Consider the following 26006-nt stretch of genomic DNA (forward strand, 5'->3'; position numbering starts at 1 on the left):
AAATAGGGCGGGCGGCCTTCCTCAGCCTTTTAAACATTGCTTATATAACTATACATATATGGGCATGCAATTTATAATAAGTATAAAAGAGGTTAAGTAAGAGTATTTGATAAGTAAAAGAATTTGTAAAACAGTTTGAAGTGAAACACTTTGATAAACAGTTTGAACAGTAATAAAATCATTGGTTTTGTAGTTATTAATCACATGTGATTGATGTAATAACTATAAGTATTCAACTTGTATTCCCCCCCCCCCCATAAAAGCATTTAAAACATTTAAAAGTATTTCAAAGTTTAGTTAAAGGGGTATGAACTCACTTGCAGGGAGTGGATTGGGTTGAAGTGTCGGACACGGTGCTAGGTGACAAATGAAGACTTGAACACACGCACGAACCTAGTTATCATATAATGAACATATATATATATATATATATATATATATATATATATATATATATATATATATAACTAATTAGCAATAATATAACTAATAAATTAAGTCGGGACACTCTAGAACATGAAAACACTTTGTTTCAAGTGTTAAAGATCAACAGGTTTGCATCGAAGTGTTGGTAGGGCAAAGGTTGGGTGTTTGGAGTTGAAGGGTAAACTCCTTTGGAGTTTACGGTTTTAGGGACCAATACCCAAGGATTTTACGGCAGTAAACTCAAGGGTTTACGGTCGTGAACTCTACTCCTTGTAACCATGTGTTGTTTTGAGGTTTAACAAGTCTTTTGAAGCACTCCTACTTGGTGGTTTGGCCTTTGGAAGGGACTAGGGAAACAAAAACACTCCTTGGAGGAGTTTATGGCCTCATGGTCATTTCCCTTTGGGTTTACTACCGTAAACCCTTATGGAAAAGGGTATTGCCATGTTTTCAAGTCCTTAACACAACAAGGTAATTGTCTAGGTTAGTTTTTTTTTTGGCCTAAGGAAGGAATAAGGCCCATAAAAACACACTTTAGGGTGTTTACGGTTTTGGGAGATCCCCAAATTGAAAACACCTAAAAATGTTGCATTTTGGTGTTTTTCAAGGCTTAAACACATCAAGGGTAGGTTTAAACATATCAAGGAAGGCTTAAACATCAAACTAGGGCTTATATAAGGACTTAGGCACACTTTGGTGCCTTTCTTGGTGTTTACAGCCCAAGAACATTCTTGGACCATGAAAACCATATTCCTTGTGTTCATGACATATTTCTTGATGCTAACATGTAATAATAGCCTAAGAAGTCTTAAAGATGGAAGTACTTACTATAATGAAGCTTGATTTGAGCTAAAAGTCCAAGAACACTTTGTGTGTGTTCTTGGTGTTTTTGGAAATCTAGACAAAATACATAAATGAATTGATGAATAGATGCACAAACACTAGATTAAGTCCTATACCAACTTGAAATGGTTAAACACTTACAAGTTTGAAGATCTTGAATAAGTTTTAAGATGATACTTGAAAGGATATTTTGGAGTTTACTCTTTTGATATTTGGGGAGTAAAGACAAATGGCTAGACTTGGGGAGTAAACTCATGCATATGCATGAGTTAACGGATTTTAGGGTGATTTTTCGACCCAAACATAAAAGTTTGGTCAGGAATTTCTAAGACACGAGGTGTTTGCGGTTTTTAAAACTCAAAACCCGAGACAGCACTTTCTTTCACCCGTTCGTTTAAAAATAATATTAATATATTCAAGCGAACTTCAAATTTGTTAAAAATAAGAAATAATTACATTAACTTATAATAAGAAGTGGTTGAATTTTAGGGTTGGACCGAATGAAAAATTTCGGGTTGTCACATCATCTCCCTGTTAAAGGGAATTTCGTCCCGAAATTAAAGTCTTAAACAAATAAAGTAGTTACAATTAACTAAGCAAAAAGATAACGATATTTCAGATTCATCTGGTCCTCATGCTCCCAAGTGAATTCTGGTCCTCGCTTGGCGTTGCAGTGAACCTTCACAATCGGGATAAGACTTTGCTTCGTCTGTTTGACCTCACGGTCCATGATCTCTACTGGTTCTTCCACGAAGTTGAGGCTCTCGTTGATCTCGATCTCGTCGAGTGGGATTACAAGAGTCTCGTCGGACAGACACTTTTTCTAGTTAGAGACGTGGAATGTAGAATGTACGTTACGAAGTTCGTCGGGTAGATTGAGTTTGTAAGCTAAAGCGCCGATTCTTGCGAGAATCTCGAAAGGCCATATATATCTCAGATTGAGCTTCCCATGCTTATCGAAGCGTATTAAGCCCTTCCAAGGTGAGACTTTAAGAAGGACTCGGTCTCCCACCTGGAATTCCAAAGGTTTCCTTTGTTTGTCAGCGTAACTTTTCTGTCGGTCTCTAGAGGCTTTCAATCGTTCACGGATCTGAACGATCTTCTTTGTCGTTTCCCGAATGATTTACAGGCCTGTGAGAGTACTGTCAGAAACTTGCCCCCTAGATAATTGGGTATCACCCACTTCAACCCAGCATAGAGGGGATCTGCACTTTCGGCCATAGAGGGCTTCAAATGGAGCAGCCTTGATGCTCGTGTGATAACTGTTATTGTAGGAAAATTCGACAAGGGGTAAATGATTATCCCATGCCTTTCCAAAGTCAATCACACAGGCTCTCAACATATCTTCCAGTGTTTGGATGGTCCTCTCACTTTGTCCGTCGGTTTGTGGATAGTAGGCCGTGCTCATGTCCACCCTTGTTCCTAGGGAATGTTGTAGCGATTGCCAGAATCTTGAGATGAACCTACTATCTCTATCGAAGATATTAGATATTGGAACACCATGCAGTCGTACGATTTCCCTAATGTATGTTCTTGTAAGCTTCTCCATCTTGTCAGTTTTTTTGATAGGCAGGAAGTGTGCAGACTTGGTCAATCTATCGACGATGACCCATATGGTATCAAGTCCACCCGTTGTCTTGGGCAACTTGGTTATGAAATCCATAGTGATCCGCTCCCACTTCCATTCTGGAATCTCTGGTTGTTGTAGTAAACCGGAGGGCTTCTGGTACTCGACCTTAACCTTTGCACAAGTAAGGGATTTACTTACGAAGGTAGCAATCTATGCTTTCATACTAGGCCACCAGTATAACTTTTTAAGATCCAGATACATCTTATCTGAACATGGGTGACCGGAATACCGAGTGTTGTGCGCCTCGGTCATGACCAAGTCTCGGAAACCACCATGCTTCGGTGTCCAGATCCGGTTCATGAAATATAAGGCTCTGCCACCCTTGGCTTCTAAATTTTTATCCATTACTCTAAGGGATTCACTCGTCACGTTTTCAGGTTTCATGGCTTCGAGCTGGGCCGCCTGAATTTGCTTAGACAAGTGTGAATGGATAGTCATCATCAATGACTTGACTTTTCGACCATAATATTCCTTCCGACTTAGGGCGTCTGCTACTACGTTGGCTTTACCCGGATGATAACGAATATCGCATTCGTAGTCATTAAGTAGCTTGACCCACCGTCGTTGTCGCATGTTGAGCTCCTTCTGATCGAATATGTGCTGTAAACTCTTGTGGTCGGTAAAGATAGTGCTTTTCGTTCCGTACAAGTAATGTCTCCAGATCTTCAGGGCAAACACAACTGCTCCCAGCTTAAGATCGTGTGTGGTGTAGTTAACTTCGTGTGTCTTCTGCTGTCTCGAGGCGTAGGCGATGACCTTAACCCGTTGCATTAGAACACAACCGAGCCCTTGATTTGATGCGTCACAATAGACAACGAAGTCTTCTATCCCTTCGGGGAGGGATAGTATTGGTGTGGTGCACAAGGCTCGCTTGAGTGTTTTGAACGCTCTCTCCTATTTCTCTTCCCAGTCAAAGGCCACACTTTTCTGGGTCAGCGTTGTAAGAGGTTTCGCAATTCGGGAGAAGTTCTGTATGAATTTGCGGTAGTAGCCAGCGAGACCTAGAAATTGACGAATTTTAGTAGGCGTCTTCGGTGCTGACCAGTTCTCAATGGCCTTAATTTTTGATGGGTCCAGGTGGATTCCTTCTTTGCTTACCACGTGTCCTAAGAATTCGACTCTTCGGATCCAAAATTCACATTTAGAGAACTTCGCATAGAGCTTCTCCGTTCGTAATGTTCCTAGAACTTGTCGCAGGTGATCGCCATGCTCTTCCTTACTTTGGGAGTAGATCAGGATGTCATCAATGAAGACAATGATGAACTGATCCAAGTAAGGTCGGCATACTCTATTCATCAGATCCATGAAAACTGCGGGCGCATTGGTCAATCCGAATGACATCACCACGAACTCGTAGTGTCCGTAACGAGTTCGGCAGGCTGTCTTTGGAACATCCTCCTCTAGCACTCGTAACTAGTGATATCCGGATCTTAGATCAATTTTAGAAAAGTAGTTCGCCCCTTGTAGTTAGTCAAATAGATCGTCTATGTGAGGCAGAGGGTAACGATTCTTGACCGTCAGTTTGTTGAATTCTCTGTAGTCGATGCACATACGGAATGATCCGTCTTTCTTCTTAACAAAAAAGACCGGTGCTCCCCAAGGCAAGAAACTTGGTCTTATAAAGCCCTTGCTGAGCAGTTAGCTAAGTTGACCAGATAGTTCCTTCATCTCTGCTGGTGCTAATCGGTAGGGCGACTTGGCTACTGGGGTAGCTCCTGGGACTAAGTCGATTCTGAACTCGACCTGTCGTTGCGGAGGTAATCCTGGTAGCTCTTTTGGGAAGATGTCGGGAAAGTCGCTCACTACTGGAATGGTCTTCAAGTCTTTCGTTTCGAGGCTCGTATCGACAACGTGAGCAAGGAATGCATGGTATTCCTTACGTAGATACTTCTATGCTTGAATACTTGATATAATACGAAGACTCGCACCGGGTTTGTCGCCGTAGACGAAAAGGGTTTCGTTTGACGGGGGGTTTAGACGGACTGCCTTCTCGTAGCACATGATGTCAGCGCGATGAAGGCTCAACCAATCCATGTCGATGATAACGTCGAAGCTTTTAATCGAGACATACATAAGGTCGATTGGGAATGAATTGTTATCTAGAGTTAGGGTACAACCTAAGTATATGCTATTCGTGCTTTTAGTTTTTCCATTAGCCATTTCTACTGTGAATTGTTCTTTATGTGTGTGTGGTTGTTGTTTAAGGATGTGAGCAAATTTATGGTTCACGAAGCTTCGTTCTACTCTACTATCAAACATAATGCATGCATAGGAGTTATCGAGGAGGAACGTACCAGTCACCACCATCGGGTCAACAACTGCTTCCCCATGGCCTATTGCTAGTGCCCTACCTACTCCGCCAGCATTCCTCGCTTTGGGGCAGTCCCTCTTATAGTGGCCCGCTTCGCCACATCCATAGCAGGCCTGGCTCATGCCAGTGCCAGGGACTTGGGTGATCGGCCTTGCCGGAGATTTATAGAAACCGACTGTGTGTCCTTTCCTGTTGCAGTTAGAACACTGCATTTCACTGCAGGGGCCGTTGTGGTTGAAGTTGCATTTGTTGCACTTAGGCAAACTTCCAGCATACTGCCTCACTGGAGCAGTAGCAGCAGCGGGGGTTATTGCGGCATGCACAGCCACAGTTTGCTGCTTTTTGGCAGCTCGTTGTTTCTTCTTCTCATCCCAGCACATCCGCTTAGTGTCATCGGGTTTGGAGGGTTATGAGATGGCTAGGGTTGTTGTCGCTGTTGGGGCTTTGACTCCATGGTCAATGAGTCGCGGTGCCAGTCGCTTGGCACTGTCTAAGGTAGCAGGGTTTGATGATAGGACATTTCCCTGATACGGAGGCATTAGCCACCATATGTACCTCTCGATATTTTTCCCTTCAGTGGGAACCATATTGGGGTAGAGGGCCACCAGTTCGCTGAATCTGGCGGTATATGCGACTATGTTGGAGCCCTTCATGGTTAGGCTCCACAGCTCCTGCTCCAATTTCTGGATCTCGCCCCTCGGGCAGTATTCCTCTATCATGAGGTCCTTCATGGTTTCCCAACCCATGTCATTTGCCACTATGAGAATTAGTGCTTTAACATGGCCGTTCGACCACGTCAGGGCTTTTTCTTCAAAGGTGCACGTGGCGTATTTGACTTTGCTCACAGCAGGGCATGAACAAATTTCGAAGATTGATTCAGTCTTCTCGAACCATTGCGAGAGGGCAATCACTCCGTCGGTTCCCTTGAAGGACTTCAGTTTGCAGTTGGTGAAATCCTTGTAGGAGCACTCTCTCGAGCGCACAGGGATTTCAGCAGGAATTGAGTCAACAGGGGTTCCACCTTTGCTGGCATCAGTAGAGTGATACTGAGCCATGGCAGTTGCCACTGCTGCAGCTACTGCAGCATTCAGGGCTGGAATATCGATGACTGGAGGAGGAGGAGGAGGTGGTGCACGGTTATGCCTGGGAGATTTGTGAAGAGGCATCTTTCTGTTGAAAGTTTATAAAGGTAAACACAATGGTAAGAATCAGTTGTAAGTGGGGTGAGAGTGACACATGGACTAACTAACCATAGCCCAACAGTTGAATGAGTGTTTTGAGATCACAACATAGAAGAATAGTAGGAAAACACAAGTGTACAGATTTTTCCATAGATTAGGTAGTTGTCAATAATACTGGTATTACTGATGCAATAAGTTCAAGGAAAATCGACCTAACAGTAGGTCTTACATCATACCATATGGAAAAGTTTGACAGTTCTTAGATTCCTAGTTAGAGTACTGAAAGTTAGGAATATTTTACAGACAAGTGCTACTTAGAGCACAGATACTAAAGGCTATTCCTTAACCAAAAGACAAAGACGTACTAGACATCTTCTAACGGCGATGGGAATTCCTCGGGCGAACCCCAAGGTCTGCCACTTGACGAACCACCTCTTGAAGGTGTCGCTCATGAGCCCTCTGACGGGGTAGAAGTTCCATGACTTTGGCTCGGGAGGCAGCCAGCTGTTGCTGCAGGGTCTCATTGGTTCTCTTGGTCCTTTCCATTTCTTCTTCAAGACGACTGATGCGGACTGTGTTGACACCAGAGTTGGCATCAATTTCCATGACCCGGTCGATGGCTGCTCGACCTTGCTCAACATTACGAGCTATTATGGGGACAATGATGGGCAGAGCTCGATCCGCAGAGCCACCTTCGCAGACATTGTATAAGCTTCGGTCCCCAAAGTAAGGTAAGGGTTGACCCGATTCGTCAATCCAACGATTCAAGTTGGTTTCCCACAAGGGAGTGGGGCCTGGGAATGCTGGTCGGGGATTGTTGTTTGGGGCTTGGCCTACTGGCGGTAGGTTGTTGACTTCAAGCTTAGAGTCAGATCCATCCGAAAATCCTTCTGCGAGGTGATCATCCAAAGGGATTGGATGTGATGGGTTTTGAGCATTCTAACACTTCCTAAGTGTACAAGCAACCCTAATAACCTTGGATCTATGTTTGTCTAATTATCTTGCAAAGTTGATTTCCAAGGCAATGATCCTATCTAGCATACATGGAGAACAATTTTAACTTAAATAATAGATAGAACTACATAACTTGTTGTTGTAAATGCTCCTTTAAACCTTGTGAGCCTAGCACCCCAAGTGTGATGCCTCAAATTCTTCACACAACACCAAATGCTATGGAGTAAACTTAGAGAGAAAGTATAACACACAAAAATCGGCCAAGCCCTCTTGTTTTCACTAGTAGTGTCGATTTTGGGAGAACACATGAGCTTTATATAGTGTTGACACATCTAGGGTTACACCATGTAAACCCTAATGTGTCATGACTCTTCATTTCCATGACCCATGGGTTTGTAATTCCCATGGAGCCTGCATGGAGCATCCAATGGGTTTAACCCAACTTGATTATCGATGGAGCCTCTTAGCCCACTATATAAGTTATGGATGATTTACATAATGAACCCATATATTTAATTAGTTATCTGTTGATCACTTAATTAATTCTAAAATTAATTCTTGATCAAACTAATTAAATAATATTATTCATATATTAGAACTTATAATATATTAATAACCAGAAGTGTTATTTCACTCATTTAGTCTATCTAATTGCATGGTGCCATGCAACCCAAATGGACCATGCCGGGTCGGGTCAAGTACATACCAGAAATAGTTATGGAATTAGACACCTTATCCAACAGTCTCCCACTTGGATAAGTCTAATAACTATAACTACAAGTACGACTTCAGGAATCGATCGACAATCGTAGCTCTTTTCAAGGTTTCTCGGAACTGAGAAGATGATGGTACGCCATTTCAGATAAGGGATCATATAATCCTCTGTTCTAGATATCAGCCGGACAAACACATGGAACATAGTCTTGCTTATTGTCCAGCAGTTTGTTTCCTGATTTCCGATTTGTTTGACAAAGAATTTAATTGAACACATCAACTTAGTTCTGACCGGGCCCGATACATAGGTCAAAACAAAATCATCGAGGGGCCCAGATATCAGCTTCTAATCCAAGAAGGAACAGATAAACTTCGACTCATATGCCTGTTCTACTACTTGTTAAATTACACATAAACGCACGTTTTATAACATCGAGTTACCAATGCGGTTTCGTACGTTCAATGCATAACTAAGTCATAGTTAACAAGTAATATCTCTAGGTTTGAAGGCTTATATGATATTACTGTCTCCTGATCAATCGAGATAAATTCCATGAAGTGATACCAGCGAGCGTGGGTTGAATCCAATACTCAGAACTTATGAGCACTCATGAGTGTTGAGGCCATGTCCAACATTTTAGACCTCTACAACCAACTCATGACAGTCTTACTTCATATCTACTTCTAACTTATGACTGACTGTGGATAATTTGAATAATATGTAAAACAACATAAATATTCTGGAAGTCAAAACATGCAAAAGAAATAATAGTAAACGATCGACATACGATAGTAGCACTTTACTCATAAATAAACACAACTTTTATTCATCATCAAATGTGAATTACATTTTACAAATTTCAAAATTTTCTAACTGCTAAAACTAATATCATCCTTCAGCCCTATGCTCCTAGCATGCTGGAGATGCTTAACCTTACCCAATCCCTTCGTGAAGGGATATGTCGTGTTCTCATCCGATGATACCCTCTTTGCCACGAGGAGTCCTTCTTCTATACGATGTCTAATGAAATGATATTTTCTGTCATTGTGTCTGGATCTCCCATGATCCCTTAGTTCCTTTGCTAAGGAAACTACACTTTCACTATCACATAAAATCTCTATTGGCGTCGATATAGCTGGTACAACTCCACGGTCTCCAATGAAGTTCTTTAGCCACATAGCCTCTTTTGCCGCCTTGCTTGCCGCTATATACTTTGATTCGCAAGTTGAATAAGCCATTGTCTCCTGCTTGGAACTTTTCCAAGAGATTTCTCCTCCATTTAAGGTAAAGACCCAGCCTGACTGAGAGCGGAAATTATCCATATCAGTCTGGAAGCTAGCATCACTATACCCTACAACTCTTAAGTCATCACTCTCACCGATGGTAAGGACCCAGTCCTTAGTCCTCCGCAGGTACTTGAGAATGTTCTTTATTGCTGTCTAGTGAGCCTTACCAGGATTCCCCTGATACCTGCTAACCATGCTTAAAGCAAAGGCTACATCAGGACGAGTACAGGTCATAGCATACATGATCGAGCCTACTGGTGAAGCATAAGGTATCCGACTCATTTCTGCTATCTAATCCTCCGTACTCGGGCTCTGAGTCTTACTCAGTCTAGTGTTACTCTATATGGGTAACTCACCTTTCTTGGAATCTTGCATGCTGAATCTCTTCAACACCTTGTCTAAGTTGGTACTTTGACTAAGTCCAATTAGTCTTTTACTCCGGTTTCTCAAAATCCTTATCCCTAGAATATAGGCAGCTTCTCCTAGGTCCTTCATAGAGAAACACTTCCCAAGCCAGGACTTAACTTCCTGCAGAGTTGGGATGTCATTTCCTGTGAGTAGTATGCCATCCACATACAGTACCAAAAAGCTAACTATACTCCCACTAGCCTTGACATATACACAAGATTCATCTTCACTCCTAAAAAAGCCAAATTCGTTGACTTTCTCATCAAAGCAAAGACTCCATCTGCGAGGTGCTTGCTTTAATCCATAGATGGATTTCTCAAGCTTACACACTCTATTAGAGTACTCTGTGCTAACAAAACCCTCTGGCTGATTCATGTAAACATCCTCAGCCAACTTTCCATTAAGGAAAGCGGTTTTTACATCCATTTGCCATATTTCATAATCATGCTAGCAATACCCTAATGGACTTGATCTTGGCTACTGGAGAAAAGGTCTCATCATAATCCACTCCAGGAGTTTGAGAGAAGCCCTTGGCTACCAGTCGAGCCTTATAAGTGTGTACATTACCATCCATGTCGGTCTTCTTCTTGAAGATCCATTTTCACCCTACAGTCTTACGACCTGGTACATTCTCAACCAAGTTCCAAACTTGATTGTCAAACATGGATTGTATCTCGCTATCCATTGCCTCTTTCCGTTTAGCAGAATCAGGGCCTGCCATGGCTTCCACATAGCTGTTAGGTTCATCTAGACCTACTAGTGTCTCATCACTAATAAGTGTCTCACCTTCCGCAGTAATATGGAAACCATCGTAATGCTCAGGTACATTCCTAACCCTTGTGGAACACCTCCGAGGTACAACTGGAGGTATAATTGGATCAAAAGGAGGTTCCTCTTCAAGTTGACTACTAGGGTTTGAGGTTCCTTTACCACTTGACTCTTGAAGTTCTTCAAGGTCAATTTGCCTCCCACTATCTCCTTGGCTTATGAACTCTCTCTCCTGGAAGACAGCCCTCCTTGCTACAAAGACCACATTCTCACTAGGTCTGTAGAAGAGGTAACCAAAGGATTTTACTGGGTAGCCGATGAAAATACACTTCTCGCTTCGAGGTTCGAGCTTGTCATGAGTCTCACGTCTCACGAAAGCCTCGCAACCCCAAACTTTGATGTGGGCTAGACTAGGAACTTTTCCAGTCCACATCTCGTGAGGTGTTTTGGCAACGTTCTTTGTAGGGACCATATTAAGGATATGGGTGGTAGTCTCTAAGGCATACCCCCAAAATGAGATTGGTAGCATAGCTCGACTCATCATGGAACGAACCATGTCTAACAAGGTTTGATTACGCCTCTCAGCTACAACATTCAACTGTGGTGTCCTGGGAGGTGTCAATTGTGAGACAATCCCACATTCCCTAAGATAGTCGAGGAACTCTGAACTAAGATACTCACCACCTCGATCGGATCGAAGCATCTTAATGTTCCTGCCCAATTGATTCTCGACTTCCTGTTTAAATTCCTTAAACTTTTCGAAAGTCTCAAACTTATGGTTGATTAAGTAGACGTATCCATATCTACTATAATCATCAGTAAAAGTCACGTAATAACAATTAGCATCCCTTGTGTCATGTTTGAAGGGTCCACACACATCTGTGTGTACAAGATCCAACAAACCTTCACCCCTCTCACATGAACCAGTGAAGGGTGACTTTGTCATTTTTCCAAGAAAGCATGATTCACAACTATCATCTGAATTTAGGTCAAATGACTCCAAGACTCCATCCTTTTGGAGTTGGCCTATGCGTTTCTAGCTTATATGCCTAAGACGATGATGCCATAAAGATGCTTTATCGAAGTTATTACTTTTAGGAGAATCAATACACAATACATTATTTCCTAAGTTATCTACAATAGATACAACTTCATACACACCATCACAAGGTAATGCTTTAAAATAAAACACATTATTATAGAAAGCATTTATTCCACCAGTTTCATTATCAAAAGAAAAGGTAAAACCTTGTTTATACAAAGCATGAAGGGAAATAACATTTCTTGCCATTTCTGGCGAGTAACAACATTTATTCAAATCTAAAGTAAATCCACTACTAAGCAAGAAATTATAAACTCCAATCTTGGTGACAGGTGAAACTTTCCTATTTGCCATGATCAAGTTTATCTTTCCATGCTCCACGTTCTCACTTCTTCTTAGTCCCTGTATTTCAGAACAAATATGAATACCGCAACCGGTATAAAGGACCCAAGAGTTAGAATAGAGTGAATTATTAGATGAGATAGTGTAAATACCTTCATGGTTGGGTTTAACTTTGCCATCCTTCAAATCTTGTTGGTATTTTGGGCAGTTACGCTTCCAGTGTGCTTTTTCGTGGCAGTAGAAGCATTCAGTCTCTTTGGGATCAGAAGAAGGTGTACGAAGCCTTTCTTGGTTCCGCTAGAAGAGGAGCCATCAAGGGTCTTACCATTGGTACCCTTCGAAGGGTTCTTTCTCTTCTTCCCTCTACCTTTCCCAATTACCAGGATAGGTGCTGAGTTAGGAGTAGTAGCAGGAGTGGTCACAACCGACTTACCTTTAAGACCTGATTATGCGGTCTTTAGGAGTCCCTGAAGTTTCCTAAGTGTAACTTCCTCCTTATTCATGTGGTATGTCATGCGGAATTGATCATAACACGAAGGTAAGGAGTGCAAAATAATATCTATTGCTAACTACTCAGGGAAGTTCACATTCAACTTCATCAATCTATCCACATACCTTTGCATTTTCTACATGTGGTTTGTGATGGGTTAGCCATCTTTCATTCGGGTTGTGATCATAGAGGAGATGATTTCATATCGCTCTTGACGAGCACTCTGATGGTAGCAGTCCATTAAATCCTGGTGCATCTCAAAAGGATAGTAGTCTTCATAGGACTTTTCGAGCTCGGATGTCGTGGTGGCCATCATGCTACATGCCACTTTGGTAGCATCTCTTTCATGTGCCTCATATTCAGCAAACTCCTTAGGAGTAGCAGTTGGCTCTGGAACCTTGAGCTCCTTGTCAAGAACATATTCCTTGTTCTCGTAACAAGTGACCATCCTGATGTTTCTGATCCAATCAGTAAAGTTGGATCCATCAAAGATGACTCTCCCACAAAGGTTCATGAAAGAGAAGGAGCCTGTAGGGTTTGAGCCAGGAGTAGCATTGTTGGAAGACATCTGAAAAGAAGGAAAAAGGTTTAGTTTAGATATTGGGATAGTCTTTAATAAGACACCCAAATGTAATATTAAGGCTAGGATCCAATCACAATATATTATAACCTAGAAGAGGGATGTCGTAATCCAAGTTATAACATATTTGAAAGGTAGGTGAATGACGATTCACCAATTTCCACCATGAAAACAAAATATAAATTATTAGGTTTTATTTGGCTTTTAGAAATTCCTAGATTCTTTGAGATTCATTGAACTTTTCAATGGCATGTTTCAATCTCGAGTGTGCCCTTCATGTTTTGTGACTGCGACACCGAGGATCACAAAACAAGGTGTGAAGTAACCTTGCAAATTACTTGGTACCCTTAATGTTTTTCATTCAATCGTAGTGTCGGTAAACCACACGCGCTCCTTCCGACCTCATGAAAAAACCTTAAGTCACCCTTTTCCTTCCTGGTTAAGTCCAAGTTACTGTGCCGATAAACCACACACGCTCCACCAACGACTTAAAGAAGGTGCAAATTGTAATTTCATGGATTAACATCTTATTCACATTTTCCTAAAGTAACTAAGATTTGGAATTTATAAAACATTTAGTTACTTTATGATAATCAATATACTTTTAATGAGAATTTATAAGTCCTTGTCTTACCCGTTCGGCTAACGACCCTCCACCGGTCAAGCAAGCGGTGGGTGAGAGTAGACACCCATTAAGTTGCCATTTTATAGGCAACAACCATATACCCACCTTATAGACCGGCTTCGTGAATGAGGCGTACTAGCGGTAAAACGACTTTGTTCTTATACATATATATATATATATATATATATATATATATATATATATATATATATATATATATATAATTATTAAATCATAATACTATAAGTATAAGGGTAGTATTTTAACTTTTAAAAATCTAAGGGTTGGAACTAAAGTTTTAATCAAGACTTTACTTATTCCAAAACTTGAGGGCAAGTTTTGTAAACTTTCAAAACTTTTCATTTCTTGTAACTTATGAGTTAAATAGAGTAATAAAAATGAAGACTCTTCATTTTTCTAACTCTTGTGTTCTCTTAATGGTTTTTAATTCAAGTGTGACTCTTGGTTTTCCATAACTTGAGGACAAGTTATGGACTCCATTAAAACACATTATGATCAAGAATTAAACTACAAAGTAGGTTACAAGTAATTACTATGATCATCTACATTCATAAGATCAAGAACATGAATATTCATATCAAAGTTTCAAGACCATACGAACACATATAATCATGAAAAATTGATATTTGCCATTGTAAATGGATTAGAATAAACATTACACCATCTAAAACAAGTTTATAACACCAAAACAGTTTACGGTAATGTTTCTAGTCCATTTCCAACAGCAAAGGTCGAAAATCTGCACTCTGTCGCTCCTACTCGCCGAGTGCATGAACCTACTCGGTGAGTAGGTTGAAGATACACATGAACTCGGCAAGTCCCCCCATGGACTCGGCGAGTTCATCAGGCAGACAACAAGTTTTTCGACTTTTTTCAACTTTTTAGCGCAAATAACAAACAAACAAGCCTAGGCTCTGATACCACTGATGGGATTTGAGCATTCTAACACTTCCTAAGTGTACATGCAACCCTAATAAACTTGGATCTATGTTTGTCTAATTATCATGCAAAGTTGATTTCCAAGGATACGATCCTATCTAGCATACATGGGGAACAATTTTAACTTAAATAATAGATAGAACTACATACCTTGTTGTTGTAAATGCTCCTTGAAACCTTCTGAGCCTAGCACACTAAGTGTGATGCCTCAAATGCTTAACACAACACCAAATGCTATGGAGTAAACTTAGAGAGAAAGTATTACACACAAAAATCGGCCAAGCCCTCTTGTTTTCACTAGTAGTGCCAATTTTGGGAGAACACATGAGCTTTATATAGTGTTGACACATCTAGGGTTACACCATGTAAACCCTAATGTGTCATGACTCTTCATTTCCATGACCCATGGGTTTGTAACTCCCATGGAGCCTGCATGGAGCATCCAATGGGTTTAACCCAACTTGATTATCCATGGAGCCTCTTAGCCCACTATATAAGTTATGGATGATTTACATAATCAACCCATATATTTAATTAGTTATCTGTTGATCACTTAATTAATTCTAAAATTAATTTTTGATCAAATTAATTAAATAATATTATTAATATATTAGAACTTATAATATATTAATAACCACAAGTGCTATTTCTCTCATTTAGTCTATCCAATTGCATGGTGCCATGCAACCCAAATGGACCATGCCGGGTCGGGTCAAGTACATACAAGAAATAGTTATGGACTTAGACACCTTATCCAACAGTCTCCCACTTGGATAAGTCTAATAACTATAATTGCAAGTATGACTTCAGGAATCGATCGACAATCGTAGCTCTTTTCAAGATTTCTCGGAATTGAGAAGACGATGGTACGCATTTCAGATAAGGGATCATATAATCCTCTGTTCTAGATATCAGCCGGACAAACACATGGAACGTTGTCTTCCTTATCGTCCAACAGTTTGTTTCCTGATTTCCGATTTGTTTGAAAAAGAACTTAATTCAACACATCAACTTAGTTCTGACCGGGCCCGGTACACATGTCAAAACAAAATCATCGAGGGTCCCAGATATCAGCTTCTAATCCAAGAAGGAACATATAAACTTTGACTCATATGCTTGTTCTACTACTTCTTAAATTACACACAAATGCAAGTTTTATAACATCGAGTTACCAATGCGTTTTCATACGTTCAATGCATAACTAACTCATAGTTAACAAGTAATATCTCTAGGTTTGAAGGCTTATACGATATTACCGTCTCGTGATCACTCGAGATAAATTCCATGAAGTGATACCAGCGAGCGTGGGTTGAATCCAATACTCAGAAATTATGAGCACTCATGAGTGTTGAGGCCATGTCCAACATTTTAGACCTCTACAACCAACTCATGACAGTCTTACTTCATATCTACTTCTAACATATGACTGACTGTGTATAATTTGAATAATATGTAAAACAACATAAATATTCTGGAAGTCAAAACATGCAAAATCATCGAGGGGCCCAGATATCAGCTTCTAATCCAAGAAGGAACAGATAAACTTCGACTCATATGCCTGTTCTACTACTTGTTAAATTACACATAAACGCACGTTTTATAACATCGAGTTACCAATGCGGTTTCGTACGTTCAATGCATAACTAAGTCATAGTTAACAAGTAATATCTCTAGGTTTGAAGGCTTATATGATATTACTGTCTCGTGATCAATCGAGATAAATTCCATGAAGTGATACCAGCGAGCGTGGGTTGAATCCAATACTCAGAACTTATGAGCACTCATGAGTGTTGAGGCCATGTCCAACATTTTAGACCTCTACAACCAACTCATGATAGTCTTACTTCATATCTACTTCTAACATATGACTGACTGTGGATAATTTGAATAATATGTAAAACAACATAAATATTCTGGAAGTCAAAACATGCAAAAGAAATAATAGTAAACGATCGACATAAGATAGTAACACTTTACTCATAAATAAACACAACTTTTATTCATCATCAAATGTCAATTACATTTTACAAATTTCAAAATTTTCTAACTGCTAAAACTAATATCATCCTTCAGCCCTATGCTCCTAGCATGCTGGAGATGCTTAACCCTACCCAGTCCCTTCGTGAGGGGATCTGCCGGGTTCTCATCCGATGATACCCTCTTTTCCACGAGGAGTCCTTCTTCTATACGATGTCTGATGAAATGATATTTTCTGTCAATGTGTCTGGATCTCCCATGATCCCTTGGTTCCTTTGCTAAGGCAACTGCACTTTCACTATCACAGAAAATCTCTATAGGCTTCGATATAGCTGGTACAACTCCAAGGTCTACAATGAAGTTCTTTAGCCACATAGCCTCTTTTGCCGCCTCGCTTGCCGCTATATACTCTGATTCGCAAGTTGAATCAGCCATTGTCTCATGCTTGGGACTTTTCCAAGAGATTTCTCCTCCATTTAAGGTAAAGACCCAGCCCGACTAAGAGCGGAAATTATCCCTATCAGTCTGGAATCTAGCATCACTATACCCTACAACTCTCAAGTCATCACTCCCACCGAGGGTAAGGACCCAGTCCTTAGTCCTCTGCAGGTATTTGAGAATGTTCTTTACCGCTGTCCAGTGAGCCTTACCAGGATTCCCCTGATACCTGCTAGCCATGCTTAAAGCAAAGGCTACATTAGGACGAGTACATGTCATAGCATACATGATCGAGCCTACTGGTGAAGCATAAGGTATCCGACTCATTTCTGCTATCTCATCCTCCGTACTCGGGCTCTGAGTCTTACTCAGTCTAGTGTTACTCTGGATGGGTAACTCACCTTTCTTGGAATCTTGCATGCTGAATCTCTTCAACACATTGTCCAAGTAGGTACTTTGACTAAGCCCAATTAGTCTTTTACTCCGGTTTCTCAAAATCCTTATCCCTAGAATATAAGTAGCTTCTCCTAGGTCCTTCTTAGAGAAACACTTCCCAAGCCAGGACTTAAATTCCTACAGAGTTGGGATGTCATTTCCTATGAGTAGTATGTCATCCACATACAGTACCAAAAAGCTAACTATACTCCCACTAGCCTTGACATATACACAAGATTCATCTTCACTCCTAGAAAAGCCAAATTCCTTGACTTTCTCATCAAAGCAATGATTCCATTTGCGAGGTGCTTGCTTTAATCCATAGATGGATTTCTCAAGCTTACACACTCTATTAGGGTACTCTGTGCTAACAAAAACCTCTGGCTGATTCATGTAAACATCCTCAGTCAACTTTCCATTAAGGAAAGCGGTTATAACATCCATTTGCCATATTTCATAATCATGAAATGCAGCTATGGCTAGCAATACCCTAATGGACTTGATCTTGGCTACTGGAGAAAAGGTCTCATCATAATCCACTCCAGGAGTTTGAGAGAAGCCCTTTGCTACCAGTCGAGCCTTATAAGTGTGTACATTACCATCCATGTCGGTCTTCTTCTTGAAGATCCATTTGCACCCTACAGTCTTACAACCTGGTACATTCTCAACCAAGTTCCAAACTTGATTGTCATACATGGATTGTATCTCGCTATCCATTGCCTTTTTCCGTTTAGCAGACTCAGGGCCTGCACTGGCTTCCGCATAGCTGTTAGGTTCATCTAGACCTACTAGTGTCTCATCACTAATAAGTGTCTCACCTTCCGCAGTAATATGGAAACCATAATAATGCTCAGGTACATTCGTAACCCTTGTGGAACGCCTAGGAGGTACAACTGGAGGCATAATTGGATCAACATGAGGTTCCTCCTCAAGTTGACTGCTAGGGTTTGAGGTTCCTTTACCACTTGACTCTTGAAGTTATTCAATGTCAATTTGCCTCCTACTATCTCCTTGGCTTATGAACTCTCTCTCTCTCTCTCTCTCTCAAGACAACCGTCCTTGCTACAAAGACCACATTCTCACTAGGTCTGTAGAAGAGGTAACCAAAGGATTTTTCTGGGTAGCCGATGAAAATACACTTCTCGCTTCGAGGTTCGAGCTTGTCATGAGTCTCACGTATCACGAAAGCCTCGCAACCCCAAACTTTGATGTGGGCTAGACTAGGAACTTTTCCAGTCCACATCTCGTGAGGTGTTTTGGCAACCTTCTTTGTAGGGACCAGATTAAGGATATGGGTGGCAGTCTCTAAGGGATACTCCCAAAATGAGATTGGTAGCATAGCTCGACTCATCATGGAACGAACCATGTCCAACAAGGTTTGATTACGCCTCTCAGCTACAACATTCAACTGTGGTGTCCTGGGAGGTGTCAATTGTGAGACAATCCCACATTCCCTAAGATAGTCGAGGAACTCTTAACTAAGATACTCACCACCTCGATCGGATCAAAGCATCTTAATGTTCCTGCCCAATTGATTCTCGACTTCCTGTTTAAATTCCTTAAACTTTTCGAAAGTCTCTAACTTATGCTTGATTAAGTAGACATATCCATATCTACTATAATCATCAGTAAAAGTCACGTAATAACAATTAGCATCCCTTGTGACATGTTTGAAGGGTCTACACACATCATTGTGTACAAGATCCAACAAACCTTCACCCCTCTCACATGAACCAGTGAAGGGTGACTTTGTCATTTTTCCAAGCAAGCATGATTCGCAACTATCATCTGACTTTAGGTCAAATGACTCCAAGACTCCATCCTTTTGGAGTTGGCCTATGAGTTTCTTGCTTATATGCCCAAGACGACATTGCCATAAAGATGCTTTATCCAAGTTATTATTTTAGAAGAATCAATAAACAATACATTAGTTCCTAAGTTATCTACAACAGATACAGCTTCATACACACCATCACAAGGTAATGCTTTAAAATAAAACACATTATTATAGAAATCATTTATTCCACCAGTTTCATTATCAAAAGAAAAGGTAAAACCTTGTTTATACAAAGCATGAAGGGAAATAACATTTCTTGCCATTTATGGCGAGTAACAACATTTATTCAAATCTAAAGTAAATCCACTACTAAGCAACAAAGTATAAACTCCAATCTTGGTGACGGGTGAAACTTTCCTATTTGCCATGATTAAGTTTATCTTTCCATGCTCCACATTCTCACTTCTTCTTAGTCCCTGTATTTCAGAACAAATATGAATACCGCAACCGGTATCAAGGACCCAAGAGTTAGAATAGAGTGAATTATTAGATGAGATAGTGTAAATACCTGCATGGTTGGGTTTAACTTTCCTATCCTTCAAATCTTGCTGGTATTTTGGGCAGTTACACTTCCAGTGCGCTTTTTCGTGGCATTAGAAGCATTTAGCCTCTTTGGGATCAAAAGAAGGTGTAACGCAGCCTTTCTTGGTTCCGCTAGAAGAGGAGCCATCAAGGGTCTTACCCTTGGTACCCTTTGAAGGGTTCTTTCTCTTCTTCCCTCTACCTTTCCTGATTGGCAGGACAGGTGCTGAGTTTGGAGTAGTAGTAGGAGTGGTCACAACCGACTTACCTTTATGACCTGATTCTGCGGTCTTTAGGAGTCCCTGAAGTTTGCTAAGTGTAACTTCCTCCTTATTCATGTGGTATGTCATGCGGATTTGATCATAACACGAAGGTAAGGAGTGCAAAATAATATCTATTGCTAACTCCTCAGGGAAGTTCACATTCAACTTCATCAATCTATCCACATACCTTTGCATTTTCTGCATGTGGTTTGTGATGGGTTCACCATCTTTCATTCGGGTTGTGATCATAGAGGAGATGATTTCATATCGCTCTTGACGAGCACTCTGATGGTAGCAGTCCATCAAATCCTGGTGCATCTCAAAAGGATAGTAGTCCTCATAGGACTTTTGGAGCTCATCATGGTGGCCATCATGATACATGCCACTTTGGTAGCATCTCTTTCATGTGCCTCATATTCAGCAAACTCCTCAGGAGTAGCAGTTGGCTCAGGCACCTTGAGCTCCTTGTCAACAACATATTCCTTGTTCTCGTAACGAGTGACCATCTTGATGTTTCTGATCCAATCAGTAAAGTTGGATCCATCAAAGATGACTCTCCCACAAAGGTTCATGAGAGAGAAGGAGCCTGTAGGGTTTGAGCTAGGAGTAGCATTGTTGGAAGACATCTGAAAAGAAGGAAAAAGGTTTAGTTTAGATATTGGGATAGTCCTTAATAAGACATCCAAATGTAATATTAAGGCTAGGATCCAGTCACAATATATAATAACCTAGAAGAGGGATGTCGTAATCCAAGTTATAACATATTTGAAAGGTAGGTGAATGACGATTCACCAATTTCCACCATGAAAACGAAATATAAATTATTAGGTTTTATTTGGCTTTTAGAAATTCCTAGATTCTTTGAGATTCATTGAACTTTTCAAAGGCATGTTTCAATCTCGAGTGTGCCCTTCATGTTTTGTGACTGGGATACTGAGGATCACAAAACAAGGTGTGAAGTAACCATGCAAATTACTTGGTACCCTTAATGTTTTACACTCAATCGTAGTGTCGGTAAACCACACACACTCCTTCCGACCTCATGAAAAAACCTTAAGTCACCCTTTGCCTTCCTTGTTAAGTCCAAGTTAGTGTGCCAGTAAACCACACACGCTCCACCAACAACTTAAACAAGGTGCAAAGTGTAATTTCATGGATTAGCACGTTATTCACATTTTCCTAAAGTAACTAAGATTGGGAATTTATAAAACATTTAGTTACTTTATAATAATCATTATACTTTTAATGAGAATTTATAAGTCCTTCTCTTACCCGTTCGGCTAACGACCCTCCACCGGTCAAGCAAGCGGTGGGTGAGAGTAGACACCCATTAAGTTGCTATTTTATAGGCAGCAACCTTATACCCACCTTGTAGACCGACTTCGTGAATGAGGCGTACTAGCGGTAAAACGACTTTGTTCGTATACATACATACATATATATATATATATATATATATATATATATATATATATACATATAATCATGAAAAATTGATATTTGCCATTGTAAATGGATTAGAATAAACATTACACTATCTAAAACAAGTTTTATAACACCAAAACAGTTTAGGGTAATGTTTCTAGTCCATTTCCAACAGCAAAGGTCGAAAATCTGCACTCTGTCGCTCCTACTCGCCGACTGCATGAACCTACTCGGCGAGTAGGTTGAAGATACACATGAACTCGGCGAGTCCACCCATGGACTCGGCGAGTTCATCAAGCAGACAGCAAGTTTTTCAACTTTTTTCAACTTGTTAGCACAAATAGCAAACAAACAAGCCTAGGCTCTAATACCACTGATGGGATTTGAGAATTCTAACACTTCCTAAGTGTACATGCAACCCTAATAACCTTGGATCTATGTTTGTCTAATTATCATGCAAAGTTGATTTCTAAGGCTATGATCCTATCTAGCATACATGGGGAACAACTTTAATTTAAATAATAGATAGAACTACATACCTTGTTGTTGTAAATGCTCCTTGAAACCTTGTGAGCCGAGCACCCCAAGTGTGATGCCTCAAATGCTTCACACAACACCAAATGCTATGGAGTAAACTTAGAGAGAAAGTATAACACACATAAATCGGCCAGGCCCTCTTGTTTTCACTAGTAGTGCTGATTTTGGGAGAACACATGAGTTTTATATAGTGTTGACACATCTAGGGTTACACCATGTAAACCCTAATGTGTCATGACTCTTCATTTCTATGACCCATGGGTTTGTAACTCCCATGGATCCTCCATGGAGCATCCAATGGGTTTAACCCAACTTGATTATCTATGGAGCCTCTTAGCCCACTATATAATTTATGGATGATTTACATAATCAACCCATATATTTAATTAGTTATCTGTTGATCACTTAATTAATTCTAAAATTAATTTTTGATCAAACTAATTAAATAATATTATTAATATATTAGAACTTATAATATATTAATAACCACAAGTGTTATTTCTCTCATTTATCCTATCCAATTGCATGGTGTCATGCAACCCAAATGGACCATGCCAGGTCGGCTCAAGTACATACCAAAAATAGTTATGGACTTAGACACCTTATCCAATAGGATGCTCATCTTCGGGCTCTTCTTCAAGCCATCCATCGTTGCCTTCATTTGGGAAGTACGGGTCGCCATGATGGAATCCAGCCATTTAAATCTACGCGAGAAGAGAGGTATAAGAATATAGTATATAAGTAGCTTGTAGTAGCACAAAATACCCCTGTAGTATTTTAAGTTTAGGTTCTACTGATCTTCTTGTGGTATTGTTGGTAAGTTTTTAGACTTGTTAACATATCACAACCATTCTAGGGCATATGCTAATCTCTCCTTGGGCTAGCATAGTTGATCAGGCTATGCCATTCCCAGGACTGACCATACATCCCCGAGCTCACTTGTGAAATTTAACAATCGTAATACTTTTGATCTTGTCATTGTGACACTGATTTTTGTATGAATGCAGACTAGTATACTTAATTAAATATTTTAATATTTAAAGTATAGACTCTTGGTCAGAGTGTTTTAAATCCCAAATGGGTTTATAGTTAGTATATCTTTTATGGGTTGATATACTCAATTCACTATAAACAATGCTCTGATACCAATCTGTCACACCCCAAAACCAAGAACGGCGGAAACGTTATGTGGCGGAGGACGTCATGTAAAGTATCACAACACAGTATAACAGTAAATAAGCAAACAACATCATCCATTGCATTAAATATATAATTTTAATACAAGTGTGTTCTGAATAGTTATAGACACCAAAAATGTAAATCAAAATAATAAGTTGAGTCTTGAATGCGCTCCATCTTCTCAAAAGCTGGCCTCAGTACCTGTCTATTGATGACCTGAGAATACAAGTTATTTTGAAAGAGTTTATCAGCATTAAGTTGGTGAGTTCATAAGTATTTTAGTGTTGGTGTTTGTATCAAAACGTTTGAACGTGGTTTAAAGTATGAGTTTGTAAACATTGGTGATAAAAGTATGTGAATGTTTGTAAGTGTTTGTAAATGTTTGAACTCTTAGAAAAACCTATATTCTCTATTAAAAGTAGCCTTCTACCAAGGCGTAACTGTTTTGTATGCTCGTTTATTGTAAAAGTGTGTAATTTTCCCAAGTGTAACTATCATTGACAAAATATAGTTTGTACACTAATGTTTAAGTGAAATGATCACTAAATATATGTAAAGGGTAAATTAATGTAGTATTGTAGTGTTGTATTTTAGGAACTACTGCTATACTAACTACCTTAAACTGGATTTATATTAAGGTATCATGTGATTAATTGTACCATACTATCGACTAGGTAACACGACATTCTAGGTCGTAAAAAGGTATGACGTTTGGCACCCGCAGACCTGCAGGTTTGACTGTAGCTAGTAGCAAGGTGTAGGATAGTCAGTCCAGTATAGATTTATACGCAAACTCACGCTCTCCCTCCAAGAGACTCTGGATACAACTCGGGCCATGACATTGAAGGCATGCTCCGATACAGTGGATCACAATTACGTTAACGTATTCATGTATATGTAATGTATTGTTACTCGTTCTAGTATCGTTGTATATGTTCTCTTTCTACTATAGTTGTAAATGTTATCCTTCTAGTATAGTTGTATATGTTCTTCTTCTAGTATAGTTGTATATGTTCTTCTTCTAGTATAGTTGTATATGTTCTCATAGTAATGTAATGTATATGTTCTCATAGTAATAAGTACTGACTCATGAATGAACTGACTCATTGTTCTAGCAATAGTATAAGTATTATCTTGTGCTACCTCGATGGTAACTTACTAATGATGTAACTGGTACGTATGAAAATGGAAAAAAATTTATGACTATATATGTACAAAAGATATATAACTAATATTTAAACAACCTTCGGACAGATACCCGATAGCCCACCAGACCACATCTCAAGCGCGAAAAGGAAATAGGGCGGGCGGCCTTCCTCAGCCTTTTAAACATTGCTCATATAACTATACATATATGGGCATGCAATTTATAATAAGTATAAAAGAGTTTAAGTAAGAGTATTTGATAAGTAAAAGAATTTGTAAAACAATTTGAAGTGAAACAGTTTGAACAGTAAAAAAATCATTGGTTTTGTAGTTATTAATCACATGTGATTGATGTAATAACTATAGGTATTCCACTTGTATTCCCCCCATAAAAGCATTTAAAACATTTAAAAGTATTTCAAAGTTTAGTTAAAGGGGTATGAACTCACTTGCAAGGAGTGGATTGGGTTGAAGTGTCGGACACGGTGCTAGGTGACAAATGTAGACTTGTACACACGCACGAGCCTAGTAATCATATAATGAACATATATATATATATATATATATATATATATATATATATATATATATATATATATATATATATATAATTAGCCAAAATATAACTAATAAATTAAGTCGGGACACTCTAGAACATGAAAATACTTTGTTTCAAGTGTTAAAGATCACAAGGATTGCATCTAAGTGTTGGTAGGGCAAAGCTACGGTGTTTGGAGTTCAAGGGTAAACTCCTTTTGAGTTTACGGTTTTAGGGACCAATACCCAAGGAGTTTACGGTAGTAAACTTAAGGGTTTACGGTCGTAAACTCTACTCCTTGTAACCATGTGTTGTTTTGAGGTTTAACAAGTCTTTTGAAGCACTCCTACTTGGTGGTTTGGCCTTTGGAAGGGACTAGGGAAACAAAAACACTCCTTGGAGGAGTTTATGGCCTCATGGTCATTTCCCTTTGGGTTTACTACTGTAAACCCTTATGGAAAAGGGTATTGCCATGTTTTCAAATCCTTAACATAACAAGGTAATTGTCTAGGTTAGTTTTTTTGTTGGCCTAAGGAAGGAATAAGGCCCATAAAAACACACTTTAGGGTGTTTACGGTTTTGGGAGATCCCCAAATCGAAAACACCTAAAAATTTTGCATTTTGGTGTTTTTCAAGGCTTAAACACATCAAGGGTAGGTTTAAACATATCAAGGAAGGCTTAAACATCAAACTAGGGCTTATATAAGGACTTAGGCACACTTTGGTGCCTTTCTTGGTGTTTACGGCCCAAGAACATTCTTGGAACGTGAGCACCATATTCCTTGTGTTCTCGACATATTTCTTGATGCTAACATGTAATACTAGCCTAAGAAGTCTTAAAGATGGAAGTACTTACTATAATGAAGCTTGATTTGAGCTTAAAGTCCAAGAACACTTAGTGTGTGTTCTTGATGTTTTTGGAAATATAGACAAAATACATAAATGAATGGATGAATAGATGCACAAACACTAGATTAAGTGTTATACCAAGTTGAAATGATTAGAACACTTACAAGTTTGAAGATCTTGAATAAGTTTTAAGATGATACTTGGAAGGATATTTTGGAGTTTACTCTTTTGATATTTGGGGAGTAAACACAAATGGCTAGACTTGGGGAGTAAACTCATTCATATGCATGAGTTCACGG

Source organism: Lactuca sativa, chromosome 3, assembly GCF_002870075.4.
Source record: "Lactuca sativa cultivar Salinas chromosome 3, Lsat_Salinas_v11, whole genome shotgun sequence".
Taxonomy (NCBI): Eukaryota; Viridiplantae; Streptophyta; class Magnoliopsida; order Asterales; family Asteraceae; genus Lactuca; species Lactuca sativa.